General features: G+C 46.4%; 1 long non-coding RNA gene across 1 annotated transcript in view; it reads right to left on the bottom strand.

Moving 5' to 3' along the window:
• Window positions 1-2,417: 2,417 nt before the first annotated feature.
• LOC132664112 (uncharacterized) overlaps window positions 2,418-20,227 on the bottom strand; it is a 72,851-nt gene continuing 55,041 nt past the window's right edge. The window contains exon 3 of the long non-coding RNA XR_013553528.1: window positions 2,418-2,690. This is a non-coding gene — a long non-coding RNA (uncharacterized LOC132664112). The remainder of the gene's footprint in view (window positions 2,691-20,227) is intronic.

The raw sequence follows: 20,227 nt of genomic DNA, 5'->3' as shown, positions 1-20,227 counted from the left end.
TCTGGTGTAATTGGGAAAGGGGAAAGATGAAACACACCAATGCTGGAGAAAGATATTCAGGAACGAAACCCAAACTGGTAAATCACTGGAGTGTTGACACTTCTTGAACTTGACCTTAAAAGATCTTAACAGCAAAAGAGAGTTATTTTTAAACAGGTCAAACTATAAACTTAATTTATGTGGGGTCTTGAGATACAGACCCGAAGCAAAGGTGACATACATATATAATTATGAGCTAGACAACTCATTCTGTTCATTTTATTAATACCACTTCAATTTTTGACATTTGATTAGCCTTCTTTGTATTTAATTCCCAAATCCCAAGAGCAAATGCCTAATATCTACTGAATTCTTTTTTATTCCAGTGTGTGCGTGCGTGTGTGTGTGTGTTTGCGTATGTGTGTAGAACACAACCTAACCCAGGGTAGTGAATAGTTTATTGTAAAGTAGAGGATCCAAATTAATGTGCATTCTTGTTGGCTTTTATCGGGAAGACAGTGTGAGTCTCCTTGAGATATTGTTACTCTCACTCATGGGTGTGACAGTATGATATATATATCTATCACACTCATTTCCTTCATTCGTTCTTTGCCCTATTGGAACAGGCATGAGATGATGGCAATCTGATGAAAAGGCAACATGATTCGTTTATTGCCTAAGGTTTATTTAAGGATGTCATCATGACCTATATCCATTAGTAACTTCGCAGGTTCTTAAAGTGACACTAGTAAAAATACCTGATTTTTAAAAATTCTACTAAGCTTTAATAAAAGCCCATGCAAAAAGCGTTTCTTTGCTCCACTACTCTGCTGCCTTTCCATCCTTTTTGAGACTCATTTGGAAGGCTTTCTTAATGATTATTTATTCATGTAGAGAGAGAGAAAAAGAGTGCCTGCGCAAGCAGGGGAAGGACAGAAAGAGGGAAAGAGAGACTTCCAAGCAGGCTCTGCGTTGTCAGTGCAGAGCCTGACACAGGGCTCGATCCTACAAACCGTGAGACCATGAACTGAGTCAAAATCAAGAGTCGGATGCTTAACCGACTGAGCCGCCCAGGTGCCCTGAGATTCATTGTGAGTTTTATCCACTTTTCCACAGATTTTACCACCTCAGTAAGCCAGTGTTACATAGTGAGGTGCACTGAAGAAAATAAAAATAAAAACACCCTTCTTTTTCAGTGAGATTGAGTTCTCACGATTTGACTTGGTTCTGAAATGTTTATTTACCAACATTGGAAAAAAGCCCCACAAATTCAGCTGAGAGTTGTAGCTGTTTTCTCACGTCTGTTTTCTCACCCAAACCCACCGGGTGCCCCAGAAGAGTGGCTGTACTTGTAAGTCTTCCAGATAGCAAGCAAGGCATTATTACGAACACCTGAGTTTATGGGATAAACTCAATGCCCATGGCATCCAGCAAAGAAGTGTTTGTCCGAACGCTTCTCGGAAAAAAAAAACCAACTGTGTGGATGAAAAGGTGGATCGGATGGGTCCTCAAAGAGCATTTACGGATGAAGGCCTCACTTTTCAGCGGACAAACCGAAAGCTCCCGCCTGAGCCTTCTGTCTGGCTGACATAGACAGGTGCATCCGTCCCCGGGGATTGAACTTGCCGGCCCACTGCAAATTTAACTCTGTTCGAAATCACGAGGGCCTGCAAAAGCTGCAGAAAGACAATGTTCTTAAAGTGTTTTAGTTTCAGCGTGCAAGTGTTTATTGTGTCCAGATTTTTGAAGCTAACTACAAGACAGTTATATCCATTGTTAACCAGGACTTGCACATGGCAATAATGATATGCAGACTTTAGTGCTACTTTACGATGTACTCAGGATTCGGCAGTTAAGCTGGCACCAGGCTGGAGACCCCCGGGGGCCTCGTTTAGTGTATGGTAGAGGCCTTCCATCACCAAGCACCAATTTTCCTGCCAGGGAAGATCAGACTCAGGCTCTTCAAAATCATGGAAGTCATTCCAGAATACCAAAATATACCAATGGCTGAATTAACGTTCTCACCTTCCGTATGAGTTTGCACGAGCTGCTGTGACGAAGGGTCGCAGGGGTTCCTGGGTGGCTCCACCAGTTAAGTGTCCAACTTCGGCTCAGATCGTGATCTCACAGTCTGTGAGTTCGAGCCCTGCGTCGGGCTCTGTGCTGGCAGCTCAGAGCCTGGAGCCTGTTGCAGATTCTGTGCCTCCCTCCCTCTCTCTGCTCCTCCCCCAGTCCCCTCCCCCTCAAAAATAAATAAGCAAACATTAAAAAAATAAAGGTGAAAAAAAACCCAAAGAATCACAGACTGGGTGGCTTAAACATTAACAGAAATTTATTGTCTCAGGGTTCTGGCAGCTGAAAGTACAAGATCAAGATGTCGGTAGAATTGATTCCTTTTGAGGGCTCTGAAGGAAGAGCCTCTCTCCCCGTGGTGTGTAAATGGCTATCTTCTCTCTGTCCTCTCACATGGTCTCCCTTCTGCACATGTCCGTGCATAACCTCCTCTTCTTATAAGGATGCCACTTCAGTTGGATTAGGGTTCACCCTAATGACTCCATTTAACTTAATTAGCTCTGTAAAGACCGCATTCTGGGGTTAGGACTTCAACAGGTAACTCTGGTGTTGGGACATAAGTCAGCCCATAACACCTTCCTGTAGGTATTTCGATGTCAGGTAACACAACCTTGCAGACACTTTGTTTCTGGTGTCCTCTAGAAAAGAATAAGACAAATTAAGGATCGAGTTTGGGGGAACTACTCCACCCCTGTGTTGTTTTTTTTTTTGTCAACTCCTTTATACTCAGTAGAGTTAAAAAACAAAACAAAGCAACCCCAAAAAACCCACCAGAGCTAGAAAACCACAGTACTAAGTGGGGATAGACCAAGGTGCAGGTGCGTACCCGCAGGACAGGGCTCCTGGATTTGTGCGCTGGCGGCTCGGTAGAGACTGGCAGAACCTGGAACGAGCACAGGACCACTCCCACAGCGACCCATCCATCAGAGCCATCTTAATGATAATGATACCATCAAGATATGAACTTCAGGGCCAGCCTATCCGGAAGGGTTTGCCTTCAGCTACCAGATGCAGGAAAGATGGTTCCGCCTTGAAAGTGAACAACCTGGCAAAAGTCTTTGGTTTTTCCTCACACCACTGACCGGCAAGGAGGAAGGCTCTTAGTCCTTCAAGAATGGGATTCTCTGTAGACTCAGTAACAGGACCATCTAGCACCATTCAGTCTGCTTTTCTTGAATCAAATGAAGACTCTATGAAGTTTTGACTCTGGTTCAGAAGATAAGATGGTCAGGGCGCCTGGGTGGCTCAGCTGGTGAAGCATCTGACTTCGGCTCAGGTCATGATCTCATGGTTCGTGGGTTCGAGCCCCGCGTCGGGCTCTGTGCTGACAGCTCAGAGCCTGGAACCTGCTTCCGATTTTGTCTCCCTCTCTCTCTGCCCCTCCCCTGCCCTCTCTCTCTCTCTCTCAAAAAAAAGTAAATACTAAAAAAAATTTTACAAAGATAAAATGGTCATATAATCTTCATAGATTTCTAACCTAGCACGTGCAAAAGGACTACAAAGTGTGTGCTTTTGTTCCCAATCTGACTTTTTCCTTACACTTCTTTTCTGTACCAATATCTGAAAAAAATGCTTAGAAACGATGGGGAATAATGCTACAAGGGAGGAGGAGAGATTTCCTGTTAAGGAGAGGGGAGAGAATTCCTTTTGAGGATGGGGAACACACATTAATGCTGTTTGAACCAAGGGTCTTGGGGTGCCTGGGTGGCTTGGTCGGTTGAGTGTCTGACTTGGGCTCAGGTCATGATCTCACAGTCCGTGAGTTCGAGCGTCGCATCGGGCTCTGTGCTGACAGCTCAGAGCCTGGAGCCTGTTTCAGATTCTGTGTCTCCCTCTGTCTCTGCCCCTCCCCTGTTCATGCTCTGTCTCTCTCTGTCTCAAAAATAAATAAATGTTAAAAAAAAAAATTTTTTTAAATGAACCAAGGGTCTCGGTGAAGTAAGCTTCTCTTTTAAAAGAACACTCTAATATCGGGGCATCTGGGTAGCTCAGTCAGTTAAGTGACCGACTCTTGATTTCGGCTCAGGTCACGATCTCACAGTTTCATGAGTTCGAGACCCGAGTTGAGCTCTGCCCTGACCACAGGGAGCCTGCTTGGGACTCTCCCTCTCTCTGCCCCCTCCCCCTGCGTGCCCTCTCTCTGTCTCTTTCAAAATAAATAAATAAGCTTTAAAAAAAAAAAAAAAGGTTCTAATGTTTCATTTGAACTTATTAATACCAGAGTGGATTTATTGTCGAAACCTCCCTGAGAAAGCACAAACTAGACCATCCCAAACTCAGCAAAAAGCCTAAAACACCATCTGTTGCTATGTTGAACCATTTGACTGGGGGAGAGGGAGAGGAGCGGGCTGACAAATTGGAAGGCACACTCTCAGGCACATAAATATCAACTCTGAGTCCTCGGTTTGGGAGCCTAAGGAGAAAAGAAACCTCCTGGATGCTTGGTTGGGATGCCTGGATCTTAAAAATGTGTGAAAGCATGTAAGTGATACACTTCTACAACGTCACCGAAGCAAGATAGATTAAACAAAGGTGTCAGAGAAGTTTGGAATAAGGAATATTTTAACGCTGCCTTGAAAGGATCTCATCGTTTGACGGTTGTTTATTTATGAAGCGATTAAACTGAAAGTACATTTAAACCAGCCTCTAAAACACCGTATGGCTTGCAGCTCCCCCTGCCACGGCAGAATTCAACTCCGCTGCAGAAGCGTTACGGGGAAAAGATTTTCCTACAAATAGGGTACTTTTTAAAACGTCACACATGGCAAAATTCCGCGTGGTCTTTATCTGGGACATGACGCCTTTGGCACCAGCCGTCACTGTCCCTAAACATCAGCGTCCTCTTCAAACGGTAACATGCACGAGCAGAGAATGGCTTTTGGTAATGAACGAACGGCTTCCCGGATCTGTCGGGTAAACAGCAGCTTGATTGGATCATCTGGCCTTTAATAACGAAGAACGGGAGCAGCACACACACCGGACCCAATGTGTTGGCGTTGCAGCCGGATCAGAAAACTCTCCCCCGGCCTCAACAGCAAATCTCGCTGGGGTGTCCCCGCGCCTTCAAGTCGACCCACGATGACAAAGCCCACGGGAGCAGTTAGCGCACTAACCGGGAGCGTGGTCCTGTCTGATTTTCACAGTGACATGTGCGATGTGGCCGCCGCTCTCGAACCCCGGAGCCGGCCGCCGTGCCCGAATCAACCGGTAGGTGGCGCGCCGAGCTACCGACTCCGCCGAGCCAGCCTCGAGCAGCTTTGGCTGGCGAGGCACGCAAGGATTTTGATTCATAAAAAACATAAATTCTACTTGATGAACAATAATAATAAAGGAAATGGAGTACTGGGCACCATAGAGATGAAATTTTAAAGCCCCGAAATCAAGTTATTTGAGATTATTTAATTTAATTTACTAAATTTGAATAACTGTGCGATGTAATGATGCATGGCAGGGCATTTAGGTTTTATAGCTTCTAAATGCTTCTCTTTAGGGTGATTGCACTCAGTTGCATGGCCGCCAGAGAACTCTGTCCCCATCTCCAAGCTGTGTAAACAAATTGAGGGGAGAATAATTACACATTGGGAAAAAGGAAAGGAGAATCTATTGAGGGTAGAGAGAGAGCCCCCAATGTCCCCCCATTTCAGGTAATAAACTACCTCAAAGGTACTCAAAGACCAGTGTTAAAATTTTTATCGATATTAGCACAGCAGCTAAGCCTAAGCTAAGCATTTCCCAGGTGCTTCTTGAAGTGAAATCCTCATTTCATAATACAAACAAGTAAGGTCTATAACAATCGTTATGTCCACGTCCAAATGTGAATGTGTACTTCTAACAGCTTCTAAACTGACAAATCAGGACCCTGCAAAGTCTGGGAATTCTGTTCATCCTTTGATCCATGAAAATTTTCTGCAAGCAGATACAAAAAGTCCTTTATTCAAAATGCAGCCTTACATCGTCTTCGGCGGAGCTCCAAGGCATGCATTCGATATTTGCAAAATGGGCATGTATTTATATCTGCATAAACGTAGGGACTTGCACACACACTGTATTAATTCAAATATCTGTGAGTGTGTGCACATATATGGGTATATACATGCTGTCTGTGCACCACTCGCCTCTATTGTTTTCAACATAACTGATTTTGGCACCCGCTCTTTAGCACTTTGGAAGGGCCTTCATTAGCACTGGGATAGTATCCAAAAAGAATCCAGAAAAATCAACACATGGCTGCTCTTGTTCTCACGATAAATGACAGCTTTGGTGGAAAACAACAACAGTCAAGAAGCAAAACAAAAAGCAAAAAGCAACAAGAGTAGCAATAACATGAATAGAGGAAGTCAGACATCACTAACGCAGATTTTTTTAAATTTTAATTTATTTATTTATTCAATTTTCACAACGTTCTTCCTCTACCACTAAGCCTCCGGGTACTTACGCGCAACTAAAAATATAAATAGTGAAAGTATATTAAGAACCCTGGGGGGGGGAGGGGAGGGAGAAAAACAGTAATGCAGGCTTATGTCTCCTTATAGACACAAACATGCTTATTATAGTTTTAAAAATATGCAAAAGCAGGTAAGTGGCACATTTAGCTAATTTTATTGATATGGGACAGCAAAAGCTGCCCGTGAGACGATACCAGCCCCCAAATTGAAGGCTGGCCACTGAAACGTCCACACCAATAAGCCACAATTCTTTGGAACCAGAGTTCTGAAGAGATGAACCTTTCTTTCTTAGAAAACAGAATCTCCCTGATTACCTGAAAGTCTTATCTCGAAATCATTAATAGGAACTCTTGGGTCATTCAGATGCCATGAGAATGTGTAGGGAACGCAGTAATCTCCAAAGGAGTCAAAACCTCCATGATATCCAATGTGTGTGTGTATGTGAGAATATGCCCTCATACCATGCCTTCATAGGTAGATAATAAATCCCACTTTAAAGAAAAGCGGTAATCAAACTATAGCAGGCTTTGATTCAAAAAGTTCATTCCTTTGCAGTTCAGCTGTCAAAACAATAGTGGGAAATTTAAGTGTGCATGGCCCTTTAAGGCTCGTGACTCTGCCGGGAGACCAGATACCAAGGGGGAAACCCCCCTGGGGTCTTCAGAAAAGAGAAGTTATGGTGCTATTCATTCCTCCATTAGCCCCTTGACTTCTGTGTCCTCAGTTTCTCAGATTTTGTGAATTCTTGGTACTGAAGGATCCTGATTTTTTTTTCCTGGAAAAGGGAAGAAGAAACAGGAAAGCAGGGAACTGATACTACTACTACTAATAATAATAATAAAAGGCAGCAAGTGCATAAGATCTGTAGGCACACGCTTCAGAACAGGAAAAGGGTGTGTGAAACGTGGCTGGAACCACCTTTATGAGGAGCCCTGCCACAGTGCCGGCGATGGTCACGAGGAAGAAAAAGCTGTACGTGAGTAGGTGGCAAGAGAAGCAGCCGAAAGAGACAAATCTTAAGCTTAAGCTCTGGAGTAATTCAAAATACAGGAACGGTCTGAGATTGGAGATCCCGGCAGACAGGAAGCAAAGCATCTCCAAAGTAATCCATTCACTCCACAAATACTTATTAAGTGCCTGTGATGTGACAGGCACCATGTTAAGCAATAGGTATACAAAAGCAAACAAGATATTTCTGCTGGATGCCTTTCTTCCATAGAAGCACGGCCACCATTTTGTCGGGCTTTTAACTTAGCGCACAAAATCCTCTAACTCAGGAGGTAGGCGTTGAAAACCTTGTGAGCCTGTGGAGAGAGAGGAAACTGAGCCCCAGAGCTGAGTGTCCCTCAGGCGGTGTGTGCCTGGAAGGGCCTTCAACTGTCTTCCCTTCTCCCCCTGATCACTGCACGCCAACACAGACTCTCTCAGGGGCTCAGTAGTTATGCCGTTACTGTAGCCCAAGTATGTGTTGACAACAGTTCATCCTTAGAAACAGCTCCATTTCAGCCTATGGCTGATAATTATTATGAAGAAGCGAACACAATCTCATGTTTGACAGAATTGTCTCACTCCCCAAGAAGGGCCAGAAAACCGATTGAAAGGTTTCCAAAAGGAGGAAAGATTCCAAGTAGAACGGAGGCTACTTCTCAACAGCCTATTCAATAGCCCTTCTCTCTTTCGTCTCCCCCAAGATGAGGAGAGAAGCAGCCTGGCGTTTGGCAGGAAGACCAATGTCAACACTCTATATTTACTTATTTATTGGCAGTTTGGAAGGCAGCCACCATTTATGGTCCTCCATTCCCAAATAGAGGGAGCGATGATTCCTGCCAACAATGTCTCCACGCCACCTGACTGCCCTCTCTCCACGCAAGCCAAGAGGGGAATGGGTCCAGGACGTTCACTGTTGGCCACCATATTTATAACACTTTTAATGCTGTCTATACTGTAAAAGACCCCAACTGGAGACGATAGTCGGCTACAACTCCGAGACATGGTTTAGCTCTCAGAGAAGCAAGGTCTGGAAAGGCAGAACCTGACTCTCTCCATACCCAGCCACACAACCCCAATATTGATGTTCTGTTTGGAAGTTTGATATAAAGGCCTTGGAGAGAGTCCCAAAGAGTTTCATGTACACATGGATGAGGATATGTTTGGGAAATCATCCTTCTGAGAAAAGACCAAATAATTGGCATTGGTCTGGGGAGCAAAAAGAGACAGCTAGGGATGTAGGACCTAGAAAAGTCTTTAGAGTGATAATGGGAGAGTGAGACTGTCTTTGAATGAGAGCAAACAGTGATCTTCAACTTCTCACACAGTTAGAACAAGTGAAATCAGAGCATTTTGAAAGCCAGATAGGCCCTTAGCAATTATGTGGTCTGACCTCTTCACTAAGCAGATGATGCAGCCTATTTTTTAGGAAAAGATTCTGGACTAAATGGATTAGTGCCCTGAATCTAAGTAGAGTGCTAGATTCTCACAACTGACTGACACCAACACCCGAAAGATGAATTTAGACATTATTAAAAGCACCGACACGTCAACAAAGGTATTCGAGCTACATGTTAAATCTAGACAAAAGCAAGCAAGTTCGTTCAGTCAGGAGCACGGCACACCCCGGGGCCAGGAGTCGAGAGACCTCCTGATAGCCTTCTGATGGGACCAACAGCTCTTAGTGGACTGCCCATCAGACTGCCTTTGAAAGCAATCTGACTGTAGCAATAGGATGCAGGGCAAGTTCGACCAGTCGAGGGCCTAGGAGAATGAATGCGGTTTTATTCATTGCTGGGCCGAGCCTTGTTGTGAAATCCAGGGAGCCTTCCAGACAGGCATTTCAGCTGCGGCTTCCCAGGTTGTCCACACTTACAGGCAATTTCACGGGAAGCAGGTTGTGGACACACCAAGTAAGCTATGAAAGCTCGGTCGGCCTCCACCACGGCTGCAGCATGAAATTTCCCGTTTGCTCCGCAACCTTCGAATTCAAAGCAAAATTGCCACCAGCTGTGCTTTCAGCTTTCTCCACTGCAAGTGAAAAGCAAAACATCTTTGATGATAATGTGGGTGGAGGAAAATTTAGGGAGCCCCTCCTCCACCGAGAGTTAGTCAAGGTTGAGGAAAGTCGAAGTGGGAGTTGTCATCTGCTCTCAAAGATGGCGTCCGATGTAGTCCCATAGAGGGAACGGTGAGACTGGACTGGAGGGCAGAAGAGACTGGTGATCTTACCTTTCCTACAAGTACACAACCAAGATATAAGTGGGTCCACAGGAGAAATGTGACCCGGACATTGTCAGTAGTTTAGACATTAATGTGGCAGAAATGAGGTAGGTGACAGACTTTCCGCTTCCCCAACACCTAGCTCTCCTTTGCACCCTGCCATTCCGAATCCATTTTCCATTCCCACTTGGTCAACTCTTGCTCGTCCTTTAAAAGTCAGTGCAAATATCGTGGCAGTAAAATCTCCCAGTGTCTCCAAGACAGAATTAGGCACGCTGCCCTCTGTGGTTCCAGATATAAAATCTTACGTATTGTACATATATATTTAACACTGACCACATTAAGCTGTAAGAAACAGGAAGGAGGAACAATAACTGAGCTTTGGGGTCAGAGATAAGAAATTCTATGCCCCAACTCTTCCGTTTACAAGCTCTGTGCCCTTGAGCAAACTGTCCAATCTTCCTGATCCTTAGGGCAATTCTATCCATAAAATGGGGACAATAATGCCTCCTTTGGAATAGTTTTGTGAAGCTGAACTGCAAATGGCGAATAAAGCCCCTAACACTGGGTCAGACTCATAGCCAATACTCTACAGATTAGTCCCCCTCACCTTCTCCCTCCCTCCAAAGGCAAAAACATGCCTTTCTTCATGTGTCCTCGACGCTGAGCACAAAACATACTAGAACATTCTAGGGACGTAATACATGCAACCATCAATGAATGTGATAACTAAGGACAAATAGGGGCCAGTTTTAATCATACAATGTCAAGTCCAGGAAGGGCCCTAAACCAATAGCATTTGACCCAATGATCACTAGAGAGGAAGCTCAGAGAGGGCAAGTAGCAGGGCCGGTTGAGACCCCCTCCTCTCCTGCACCCGAGTCAGGACTCTCCCACCAGTTCTCCCTGTCCGCACAGGCTTAGCTGCTTCTAGGTGGTGTAGACCAGAAGCTGTGTGGGCCTTCCTGGGAATACATTTCAGCTGGCCTCTTTGCCCGGAGACCCAGAGACCAGTGCCAGCCTCGGTGGCTGTTTTTTTTTTTTTTTTTTTTAATTTTTTTTTTTAAACGTTTATTTATTTTTGAGACAGAGAGAGACAGAGCATGAACAGGGGAGGGGCAGAGACAGAGGGAGACACAGAATCTGAAACAGGCTCCAGGTTCCGAGCTGTCAGCACAGAGCCCGACGCGGGGCTTGAACTCACGAACCGCGAGATCATGACCTGAGCCGAAGTCGGACGCTCAACCGACTGAGCCACCCAGGCGCCCCTCGGTGGCTGTTTTAATACGAGTCCCCTCCAGCTATTAGCGGTTAAAGGCAACGTCTCATCATCCACACTAAGATGGCTTCATTCAAATTGGAAATGATAGATGGTTCACGGGCATGAGAAACCGTGTTGTGCTACATTCAGAAAGGATGCAAATGACAAAAACATGTTGCCTTCTGGATAGGCAGGGAAATGGCGTATGGCAGAACGCACCCGGCTTCTTGCACCTCCGTGTCTGGCTAGACGATTTTATGGCATTTAGCGGCACTGTGAGAAGGCACCCACGGCATACCATAACTCTCACAAAACAGCGTTTTCATGTGCTAATGGCAGCTCAATCAGAAACACATGGATTTAATTTCCTTCAAAATACCCACGGGTATAAAAATCAATGCAGGAAAGCCATTTGGCCAACTGTACGTGGGGCTTTTCTGAGCCCAAAAAATCGCGAGGACTTGTTGGAGGTGGCTGGTGAGCCCAAAATCCCACCGGGGTCCAGCCCACCCCGAGCACAGGCCCGGCCTAATGTGATGTGAAGCCCCGGCTGTCTTTTTGGAGAGAGACAGGTGCTTGCTGTGTGGTACCTTAACGGCTGCCATCTCTGCAGATTTCCTGCTTTCTGCTGTTCGTTCATTTGCTCAGCCTCTCCCGCCACACAGCCATCAGGGAGATCTCATTTTGGCTGCAGATCGGGATCCCTGCCTGAAAGTTGATAGAGGTTGAGCTATTTGCAGAAATAATGCTTTCCAGACGTACTAAACAGTACCCCTCTTTCCAGATGGAGTGGCATTAGTGTTGCTTCCAGCCATTTCCTCACCTTCTGGTGTAGTTGTCAGTTCTCCCATATGCACCACGAGCCTTCCGTATTCTGGGGAATCTCGGAAAACTGCTCAGACCCCCAGCTTCTCAGCGCTCGCAGGCACAAATGCGCGCACATACACACATTCGTGCAGCCTCCGCTTTTATGTATGCACGTGCAGTTTTCTTCCCCCACCTCCTGGGAGTCAACTTAGACTTTCAAGGGAGCTAATCACTAAATGTGATAGCTTAGCAGCCCAGGGAATTAGGCATGAATACATGGGATACCCAAAAGTCCCTGGGCTCTGGTAGATGTTTCCACCATCCTGGGCGGTGGTGACATTATCATTCACATCTCCTTTTGGTGCCTCTACATTTGAATGTCAGAGGGGGGTCTCGGCGAACAGGCTACTCCCCTACAGAGGAGCCTAGAGGCTTTCCCAAAATAAATCTGTTGAGGGCTGGATTAAGCTGCTTTGTGTTATGGCCCATACATGAGACACTTTGTTTGGATTGAGGGACCCCATAATATCATACCCATACGCTATTTCCTTACTGAAAAATTATCCCCTTGCCATATTGTATTTGTTCTGGGTGGTTTGAACATGCCCAGGCCTGAAGTTCTTCAAACAGGTCGTGGATCGAGGTCCTTCCCGGCTCTGAGATCTGAAGCTCTCAGGACACTAGAAGGGACACTACCTTCCCTCACTCACGTCTTCAATCTAGTGGTCAAATGGATCATTACACCCCAAGGAAGGGGGCGGTCCAGTAGGGAAAATGGCCCCGTTTTCCTACACCTATCTCCTTTGGTTTGCCTTTCTGCTTCCCTTTCTAATTCCCTCCTGAAACTGAGCTTTCTTTTTCAAGCAGGGAAGCGGAGAGGGGACGGAATGTTCTACATTCGTGGAGACCTTCCCTCACCCCTTGCTTTCTTTTCTCAATTTGGCTGACTTTGGTCCCTGAGTGCGTTCAGGATGGAAATGCCCTCCCCGCACAATCTAAGATCTGCCCTGTTTCTGTTCCCACAGAGTAAAGACCCATGCATCCCGGAGTGGATGAGGGGGTTAAGGTTAGCTTCTCAGAAGATCCTGACATCGGAGGCTCTCGATGCTACTACATCCTGTGAAAGTCAGGTTGAACAGCCGAGGCCAATTACTAAACACAACAAAGACAAGATGAAACAGAAAATGCATTTGAAAAAATATATAAGCCATTGGCTATAACTGATGCCTTCCTCCTCAACTCTTCAATTATTAGAGAGTCAGCATATCCCGTGTGACCTTGGGCAAGTTACTTCACCTCTCGGTGCCTCGGATTCCTCACCTGTAAAATGGGGCTAACACTAGTAAATACCTCAAAGACTTGTTGTGAGGGTTAATTGAGATAAGGCATATAAAGTGCTGAGAACAAGGCTGGAGTATAGTGAGTGCTTTCTACCTCCAGAAAACCTTACCTTCCACGCTTGAAAAGACCTTGGCTGTCAACCAGGCCATTGCCACTGGTAGGTTTGATATTTATCACACTTCTGGGTCATTGTTGTTGATGCTCTTGTCCTTGGCTGTGTGAGTTGAGTTACTCATGGTTAGGCTTGTTCCTGGGAGATATGGTCCTCAAAGGTGGGCTACTTCTCGTGGAAAGGCACTTTCCTGGCCATCTCAGGAAAGATCTCACTCATTCTAGCCTCATTTCTTGATCCCCACATCTCCTGATCTTGCTAGAATGACACAGATAAGATCCTTTTGCCATTGTTGTACCCAATTGTGCTAAGAAGACATAGTCTTCCAATTGGGAAAAAAAGAGAGCTTAACAACCAAATAGTTGCTTTATTTGATCAACTGCACATCTTCCCGCCTGATCAAGTCTTCATGGGCCTTGAATCTTTCCCACCCAAAGCTTGGCAGATTTTGCCACATTTCTTAAAAGCCCCAAACCTTTTCTCCCTGATGATTCGAAACGCACGTAAGCGACAACAAAAGGCTTTTCACAAGTTACAGCAGTTTTTCTTAGCGTTTCAAAATGCATCTTATTGCTTCATCGATGTGCCTGTACAGTTTACAAGTACAAATCAACTATTTCCTATTCACTCTATCATGCCCACCCTCTTTCATTTTTGGAAGTCCCCCAAAAAGTAAAATATCACCCTCTAATTCTTTCTGCCACTGCTGTTGATAAAAGGAAATGAAATGTATTAGTCACCTCCCCTCAACCCAGGCTCCCCGGTGCAGTGTGAGCCTTGCTCATTAATGCAGGTATGGGATGCAGAGGAGAAGGAGGGGTTTCCATTCAGCCCAGGGATGGGACTAACAAGTTGACACCAGCTCCACGAGGGGGAATACCTCAAACAACTCCATCAACATTGATTTACTTTAACCAGGTGATATTTTAATGAGCCAACCCTAGCGCTCCGGATGAAGGGGCTTCTCAAACTAAGAGAGCGCACCCCCTTTAAAAGGAGGGAAAAAGAAAAAGAAAAAGAGAAAGAAAATCACGAAAAAAGCCAGAGAGTTGACACCTGCAGATGAGTCTAATTCCCTTTGTCCTGTGGACATGCGCTGTGTTGGGAGAGCTACAAGTGCATCGAGCTGATTTTTGCTGTCATCGGAACTGACCCCCAGGCCCCCGGGAGGCCCACAGCCTGTCTGCTACAGTGACAGGGAGAGGAGCCAAGCTTCAGCTTGGGGTTCTCAGATGTGTAGCACAACAGGCTACATCCAACTCTGACGAGGGCAGCTGGATCACATGAATTTTTAAAGTAACACAACTGATTTTGTGGGGGGGGGGGGTGGGGGGGAGGAGTAGCAGGTCGTGCTTCTTCCCCCCTGTGAAATCCCCACGGAAGAAATGCACGGACCCAGCATGTTGATTTTGGCATCGGCACACACAGTGCCTCTGTTCTGAAGATGAGCTGACACGTGCAGATTTGCAGATCAGCCATTTCAAAAGGTTAATTAAATATTACCATTGTTTTCCAAGCTATTAATGTATGTTCTTTCTTCATGTGAAAGGCTTCTCCCCACTCAAAAATCAGGGTTTGGATTTGCTTCCCAATCCCTTCCCCTTTTAAAACCTGGAAAGAGAGTGACCGAGGGGCCTAGAGAAACAGAGACAGAGAATGGAGAGAGAGAGTGAGAGAGAGAGAGAGAGAGAGAGAGGAGATTCCCAGGCCAGAGGCAAAATACAGTTGGGAGCTGAGGAAGGAGCGACTGTGGCTGGCATTGTCTGAAGTGGAGCCCTTGAAACACTTTCTCAGCTGCAGCTGGGGATTAGAATTATGTCATTCACGGAAGGTTCTAGAAAGGGGCCAGGAAGGAACCCCTGCTCTTTCCACCTTTATTTATTCGCTGACATAATTGACCACGCTGGAGCTCAGGAACGCTGCGAGCCGAGCCGTGGCCTCCAGTGGTTCTGGGGGAGGGTAAGCGGGTGTGTCAGCCGAAGGCCTGTGAGGACGGAGGCAGGGATGCGTCCCACTCCCCAATGTCTGCCTGTCCCCGGCCACTTCCAAATGGCAACATTTGCTGTCTGCCCGAGGCATCCAGAGGTTGGCAGGACAAGGCCTCAGTGCGAACCAGAGAGGGATTCCAAGATGGACGACAAGGGATAATAAGACAGAGGTCAGGGAGAGGACAAGGTTTCTCTCTGGCAGGAAGTGCCACCCTCTGTGACTGCAGTTTACAAGAACCCCGAGCCAGGATGAGCACAGCAGTCTGCAGGAAATCTCTCCAGACAGCCCATCTTCCAGGGCAAGCAGGACATGTTTTGTTTGCAAAGTAATAATGCCTCCCTAGATGTGGGGAGGAGACAGCTAACCTAACAGTAGAAGGAATGGAAAACAAAGGGGCAGAGTGGAGGCAGGTGACGAAGGGGTGCTGTGGGCGGGGCGAGGCCTGGCATGGATGGAAAGAGGAAGGGGGCCGGCAGTACCAGGTCTGGTCATGGATCAAGTTGGAAGAGTGCGGTCACAGCTAGCCCGAGCACCTGCCTGCCCACCCACCCGTATCCATACCGTGCGATCTGAAATTTCATCTGCAGAGGGCGAAATGGCAGTATAACGTGTTGCTTACAAATGCAGGCTCTGCAGTGCGAAGATCTGGGTTAAGAGCCCATCTCCATCACACTCTGGCTGGGTTTCTTTAAGGTTTTTCATTTCCTAATGTTTCCACTTTGAAATACAAATTGCTGTATTTAAAACGATGTTATGTTAAAATGATGTGATGTTAAAGCATATGTTAAAATGATGAAATGAAGGGGGAAAAAAAGTGTGTAGGATGTCCAGGATAAGGTAAGCGTTCTTGAAATAGGAGGAAGGGAAGGGACAGCAAATCCTGGACAAGCAGAGGGGAGAGGAGGAGAGCACAGGAGGAAGAGGGAGAGCATGGGAGGGGAAGGCCTGGATACCTTTGCCCTTCTCGAGCCATCTGTTAGCAAGCTGTCCCAGGGCGTCCCGGGTGCAGCTTCCCTGGATGAGCTCATTCTGATCTCCTGCGGTCTTGACCCAGAGTCCTGTCCGCTGCATCTGCCCCACCACGGTCTCCCTCGCGGGTAGGATCACCTTGACGCGCTACCCACACCCAGAGCTGAGCCCCCACATACACGTGAGGCTGGGTGGTAAGCTGGCAGGCAGGGATGGAAGGGGCAGAGGGAAATGCATGGTCACGCAGGCCGAAGCTGCGCGGTAGAAGGGACGAGCGCTCGTGTCCTCGGCACGTTCAAGGGCTGGGAGACAGCCTCCAGAGACGAGGGCTGGGTCTCCCGCAAGACTGGTGCCTGGGGGACAGGTGGGAAAGAAAACCGCGGAACAGATATGGGGATTTGGGGCTGAACTCACTCCAACCAGGTACTGGCACCTGACACATGCCAGACCCTTAATAAAATGTTGGTGTGCATTGAAGAAGCCGCTGACGTGGTCCTGCTCCTAATGGAGCCTATATCACAGCACAAGGAACAGAGACGATGAATCAGAGCACCGTGCTGGAGAGTAAGGGGTGTGATCAGGCACCGGGGAAGCCCATGCAGGGCAGAGGAAGGGCTAGTATAAGGAGGCAGGGACGGCGGGTTCCCACAGGCTTGTCTGCTCAGCCTAGTAACCACCCCCACCCCCACCCCTCAGCAAGTGAGCAGCAGCGAGGACACAACCTAGCCCACTGGCGACCACTAACTGAGGCGAGGGTGGACGGAACCCCAATTCCCCGACTTTGGGCCGATTGGTCTAGAAGCAGACTCCTGACTAGGGTGGCCCAACTTCGCAAATAAAAATACAGGCTGTCCAGTTAAATCTGAATTTCAGATAACCGATTTATAATTTTTTAGAGTAAGTATATCCCATACAACTTTGGGGAGATACTTATAACTAAAAAGAAATGAATCATTTCCCTGAAATTCTAATATATATGGGCATCCCATATTTTATTTGGCAACCTTATGCCTAAACCAAAATGGACCTTCAACAGAGTGCCTTCTCTAGAATGCAGTTAAAAGAGAACTGAGTCATTGGGGTGCCTGGGTGGCTCGGTCGGTTAAGCGTCCGACTTCGGCTCAGGTCATGATCTCGCGGTCCGTGAATTCGAGCCCCGCGTCGGGCTCTGTGCTGACAGCTCAGAGCCTGGAGCCTGTTTCAGATTCTGTGTCTCCCTCTCTCTCTGCTCCTCCCCTGTTCATGCTCTGTCTCTCTCTGTCTCAAAAATAAATAAACATTAAAAAAAAAAAAAAAAAGAGAGAGAACTGAGTCAGCCTCTCTCCAAGAGCTAAAGGCGCAAGATGGTTTCTGCCCTGTGAAGAAAGCCAACTTACCAAAGGAGAGAATAAAATGAAGTCAGGAGTCCGTGAGAAGCAGAGACAAAGGGAGCAAGGGTACTGATGGCATCTAATGCCAGGCTCCAGGCTCCTCCCTGCCCTTCCTACGGCTTGGTATTCTGCTCTCTGCTTGCTGGGCCCCACTTCCCTACCCACTACACCATTGCTTCCAGCTCCTACGGACAGGAAAGAAAGCAGAGGCATTTAAAAAAAATTTTTTTTTAATTTATTTTGATTGAGAGAAAGGGAGAGAGAATCCCAAGCAGGCCCCACGCTGTCAGCACAGAGCCCAACTCAGGGGCTCTATCCCACAAACTATGAGATCATGACCTGAGCCGAAGTCCGATGCTTAACCGACTGAGCCGCCCAGGCACCCCAGCAGAGGCATTTTCAGTCATCAGCTCAAAGGTAACAAAGTCAAGCGAACGCACATTTAGTACAATAAGGCCAGGATTGTTATGTTATGTGGTACATGGTCAAAGCCATCTTACAGGAAGAAATGCCGTTTCTTATATACATCAGACTGGGTATTTTTCAAAAGGAAATTAATCCTCAGGATGGTAAATTATATTTCATTTCCAAATTTAAGGAAAATCCAAGCCAGAGTGGAAACACACACCTTTGCCCCACCCTGTCTGCAGAGCCAGAACTTCTCTCAAAAACCGAGCAGAAAAACTCACGTGGATACCTAAAGAGCCTAAAAGTTGTATGACAAGTTATTTGCCGTAAATAATAGATCCCGGGTTTATATCCTATAAACCAGTAAGAAAACCATAATGGGGACCTTCTTCCAAAAATAGACGAGGGGATATTTGCAAAAGAAATATGAATTTTTGATAAAAATATGGAAAAAATTCAGCCTCATTAATAACCAAGTAAATATAGATTAGATATAAATTAAAACATCAAAATTCCCTTTTTAGGGGCATCTGGATGGCTCAGTTGGTTAAGCATCCAACTTTGGCTTGGGTCATGATTGGTTCATGAGTTCGACCCTTGCATCGGATCGGGCTCCCTGCTGCCAGAGTAGAGCCCGCTTCAAATCCTCTGCCTCCCTCCCTCTCTGCCCCTTCTGCCCTCTCTCTCTCTCTCAAAAACAAATAAATAAACTTTAAAAAAATCCCTTTTTAGACTATTAAATTGGTAAATGAAGAAAATCAACTCTATGGAAAGCTAGCCAGGGTAAAATGGAGTGAGCACTCTTTTGCACTAATGGTATATCCCTAATGTGCAGTATATTAATGGTATATCCCTGATATACAAAGAACTTCTGGAAAATAATAAATAATAAAGACCTCAATTAAAAAATGGGCAAAGGGTTTGAACAGGCAAGTCACAGAAGAGGTGCAAGTGGTGAAGGTAGGTTTGATATAGACATAGATTTCCACTTAGATGGGGATGTGGATTTAGATAAGCACTCATCCTCACAAGGAAGGTCAAGCTGAAACAAGATACCAGTTCTCTGATATCATAAGTACTGATAAGTTCTATTTCTGGGAAGGGCTTTGGGGAATAGCCTGTCTCGCACAGGCTATTGGTAGGCATAAATATTCCTACACCGTTTTTAAAGGACAATTCAGCAATATCTATTCAAAGCACCTGAGATCTCTGACATCTCTGTTTCCTCCTTGAAGATAGAAAACTGTTGTTTATCCTCCTCATGGTAGAAGAAAACTCCCGCTTCCTGCTATCTCAGGAAATAATCATTACCCCGTGGTCCCCTCTTCTCTAATTTAAATTTTTTTAATGTTTATTCTTTTTTTTTTTTTTTTTTTTTTTTGAGAACAAGAGAGAGCAAGTGGGGGAGGGGCAAAGAGAGAGGGAGACACAGGACCTGAAGCAGGCTCCAGGCTCTGAGCTGTCAGCACAGAGCCCGACGCGGGGTTCGAACTCAGGAACCATAGGATCATGATCTGAGCCAAAGTCAGACACTTAAACAACTGAGCCACCCAGGCACCACCAACCGCCTTCTCTAATTTCAAAACCACATTTTAAAATTGTGCAAACAACGGCGTTAATTTCCATTTCCCGTGTTTTGATCCATTTTATCTATATTCCGGGCAGTCTCCGATGAATCATTTCTCATTTTTTAACACTCCATTAAGAACGTGGCGACCAACGTGGGCATAATATTAGCCCAAAAAACAAAGCTTTAAATGCCAAAGGCTGTAACAGAGTAAAAACACTTTCGGCAAAGATGGGCTGATAGCGACCGCGTTCGAGTGGAGGAGGACGTCTGAAATGCTGGTCATCTGAGTGGTCCTGCTACTACACGGCCCGTTCCTCCTCCTCCTTCCTTGGAATTTTTCCCACTGCCCCTTCCACTAAGCACCATATTCTCTCCTTCAAGGTTTGCTTCGTTCCTGGGCAGGAGGCCGTGCGCCTGGAATCCTGCCCCATCCCGTCTCCGCAAGCTGTCTCCTACAATCATTCTCCCAGCTCCTGAGATCCTGCTTCCGCCACAAAGCCCTTCCCAGCTGAGAGCCAAGTGATTCTCCTCCAGCTTCCCACCTGTTCGGAGCCACCGCAAGCTCCCTGTCTCCGGCTTTCATTGTTTGCACTGAGCAGCAGTGGGCACCGCGATGTCCTGCCCGCTAAATGACTGCAGCATCCTGCTCGCCCTTTTCTACCCGCCCGTCTGCGTCCGTGAGGGCCGAGACCC

This window comes from Panthera onca, chromosome F2, assembly GCF_046562875.1.
Source record: "Panthera onca isolate mPanOnc1 chromosome F2, mPanOnc1 haplotype 2, whole genome shotgun sequence".
In the NCBI taxonomy this organism is placed as follows: domain Eukaryota; kingdom Metazoa; phylum Chordata; class Mammalia; order Carnivora; family Felidae; genus Panthera; species Panthera onca.
The sequence above is the reverse complement of the archived record's forward strand: the minus strand, read 5'-3'. Positions and strand labels throughout refer to the sequence as shown.